Consider the following 3,737-nt stretch of genomic DNA (forward strand, 5'->3'; position numbering starts at 1 on the left):
AAAAATAAACAGGTTGGGAAATCTGATCATGAATGGTGGAGTCAGCAAATTCTAATCTAATAAAAGAAAAAATAATCTGCCTTTCTAGTGATGATCTTCATCCTGATTTTAAATTTTGATTATTGTTTTTATCCCTGGCGTTTTTCTTTACTTTCCTTGATTTTAATTACCGTTTCTTTTAACGTCGTTTTTATTATCGCAATTTTAATTTCTTTACATTTTATTTAACCTACATTTTTAACCTCTTATTTCTAATCTTATTGTTCTGTTTTGTGTTTTATGTGTGCATGTTGCTCCGATGTGAAGCACTTTGGGCAACAGGCTTGTATGAAAGATGCTGTATAAATAAATAAAGTTGAGTTAATACACTTTTTTTATCATATTCAGCAAATATCTCCACATTTTGCTGGCTGTGCACACGCAGAACGGACAGCTGTGTTTGTCCACAGCGATGACTCTGTAAACGGGAAACAAAGAGGCTCACAACACTGTTCTGGATGATCAGCAACACGGGGTTGTTGGTGCCAACCTCCAGTCAAATGCTTCGTGCTCATGTTCACGATTAGACAGAAGAAGTTACACATTTTCTTCCGTGAAGCAAAAATAAATAGATTTTAAACAACCAGACGGCTTTACTCGTGTTACTTAAAAGAAATCCAGATTGACTGCTTTGTTCCATTCAACCACCCGTCATACTTCATCATATAACATCCCCTCCTCTAGTGGACAGACAGGTATACTACAACTTGCGGTGTTGATACTCGACCGGTTCTGCAGATCTTTCGAGCATCTTTTATCGAATCTTTTTTTTTGGTCTGTATTATGTTTTCACACATTGTGTCTTCTGGCCTGTCAGACGCAGGTGCATCCAATAACACTAATCGCTGCTGCTTTTCATGGAGCTTTTCCGTCAATGGATCACTGGTAGGTTCGACAATGACTTCCACCCGTTCTTCCTCCGAAGAACCGTCTGTCAGTGCAAACATGTGCACGCGGGGTTTAAATCGAACCGTATTGAATCCATCTTTGACAGCAGAGCTGCTGCTCCCAAATGTTCAATCACGCAATCCTTGAGTACATCCGTTGAGCTCGCTGGCAACCATCCTCTTCCTCACTTTTAGAGGATGTAAAGAGCACGATTCCCCCTCGCCTCCAATTTAGTTTCGCCTGTGGATAGCAAGAGGAATCCTTAAGGAAATGTAAATTTGTTGGGGAAAACTAAAACTAAATGTAAGAGGAAGGCATCCTTTGCTGCTCACACAGAAACCCATTTGCAACCTTCTCTATGTCCCTTTCCTTTGAACCGCACTAAATGGCTTGCGGTGGATGGTTGGAGCGACAGTCGGATCCATCCCCGGTCGTACAGGGCGCGAAGTGTGGCGAGGCAGGCATTTCTGTGGGGTTTGGATTTGGATAAGCTCCGCCTTGGACTCGCCATCACTCAGCTCATGTTGGCCCCGGGACCTCGAGTCAATTGCACCGACATTTCCTCCTCTCTGTGTGTTTCACTCTTGACTTGAGTGAGCAAAGATGTAATTAACAGGCAGCTCATTTCACGGCCTCCGTGACCTTCCCTTGAGAAGCGCGCTGCAAAAATGTGTGCGTCGTGGCACGGCCTCCTTTTTTAAATGGCGCTTTAAAGGACAGAGGCACAAGTACGAGTTATGTTAAAATAGAGTTAGGAAAGTGTTTGAACGGTATAGTTCAGTTTAGTTCAAAGGTGAACTAAACACACACACACACACACACACACACACACACACACACATACAATAAACAATCGCAGCCAGGTTTGGACACATAAAATGCATGAACCTCCACCCCTATTGCCCCCCACTCCCACATCAGCGTTTAATAGGCTTTCCCTCCACCAGTTCAGCTGACCTGGCGCTCCATCTGAGCCCACACAGTGCTGCTCTCATTAACCAGAGGCCCGCAGAGCCGTGGCAATTAAGTTCGGCGTGCCGACCGATAATGACTGAAAACGCTTTGGTGACATCCCGAGCCGGTGGCTCGCCGTGTGTGTGCGGAGGTTGTTCGCCACCTGATGCTCCTCGTAATACATTAACCAGCAGCCCCTTGCAGTGATAATCACAGGTGCAGTCGATGCCACGGAGAGTAAATCCCACCGCGATGATATTACCGAGGAGTGGCTGTGGGCTGCAGTGCGGTGCTTCCCATTCAGCGCTGACGAGAAATAAATTGGAGAGAAGCTGCTCTGCCTCCCAGGTCTGTTTTGGGCTGAGTTAAAGTGATTGTGACCCGTCCTGCGATGACCTTTTTACGCTCGGAGAGTCTCTGAATTTCTGTTAAAGTCTGTGTGTAAAGTGGACACAGTGGATTCAGTTTGTTTTTTTTCTTTTTCTTTTTTTGGAGGGTCATCAGCCACCAGCTAGATTTTTGTCAGATGCACATCAGAGAGCAGTTTGTCTGAAAAAGCTGAAACCCAATAACCAGAGGATGAATAATTCAGGATAAGATGGGATATAAAAGATCTCTCATGGTGCTAAATAATCAAAATTATGGTTCAATACCACTGCTGTATCACAGGAAGAAGTTCATGATCATGGATGTGTTATGAGAGCTGGTACTGGACACTAAGATGGCGCATATTCGTCCCAACCAATTTGGATTGTGGCTTTGAAGTTTATGGGAAATTGCCTCCTTTTTGTTTCTCTTTTGTTGTCGTGGTCACAATAATAAGTGTGTAGATAATGTCTCGGACTGATTGTGGTCATGCCAATACGACACAAAGATGGGAAATTGTGTTCAAGCCTGTTTTTTTTGTCGGTCCATCCATCCACCCCAACCTCCTCCTCATATCGACTTAGTTGCTCTTTGATAACATCACCTGACTTCCTCCTTTGCTTCAGTCCTCATTACTAAAATCGGCTAAATGTTGTTTGGATGGCACTTGCTGAAACAACTGTCATTTTTCTTAGGGGGACAATCTCCTGCAATAACTTTAAAACACTCCAATAATTGGAAATAAATAACTAAAGTAGAGGGAAAACAGAACGCACACATATGGATGGGACGAAACACAAATCAGTGCATGCATGCAAAAAAAAAAAACATCTCTCAAAGAAACGCAGTAAATCCCATGAACAAAATGTTTTCTGTTTCTCACTCAGGGTTTTCCTTTTGTTCGTCCAAACCTGATTCTCACCGTCCCCCCTCCCTCCTCTCTCTGCTGCTCTGCTTTGTACTGATCGGCGGTACATTTGCATTAATTTCATCATCAAAGTGCAGCTGCTGGTCACCGCGACCAGGAAATGACGTTTGCAACTTGTCCGCTGCCAATAAATCAATTAGACATTCTTCTCTTCATGCAATAATTCTCTGCTGGCGGCCGGCTTACATTGACAGAGTGTCAGTAATGATGATGTCATGACATCAGCCTGTTCAAACCACATAAAAAAAACCGCTGAGTGGACACTGAGATCCTCACTGGGGGCTGTCTAGACAGTCTATTGGATGTCAGGAGGATGTCTCCATGTTTTGGGAGTACAGTGGGGGGATAGGAGGAAGGGGGTGTTAATATTTGATTTAACCGGCGGAACTCATCCTGACTCCGTACGGGCACCATGTGGGCCCATTTAGCGACAGTCTCAAATAAGTAGCTGATGGTTCAAAATAAGAGAGCGTCTGTAATAGTCAGTTCGTGATCAAGAACCACACCATCAAATCAGATGCAGGCGAAGTGTTTATCAAAGATGAAATGCATGAGGAGCATC

This window comes from Embiotoca jacksoni, unplaced genomic scaffold (assembly GCF_022577435.1).
Source record: "Embiotoca jacksoni isolate LCO1_2020_lvr unplaced genomic scaffold, fEmbJac1.0.p SCAF_37, whole genome shotgun sequence".
NCBI lineage: Eukaryota > Metazoa > Chordata > Actinopteri > Embiotocidae > Embiotoca > Embiotoca jacksoni.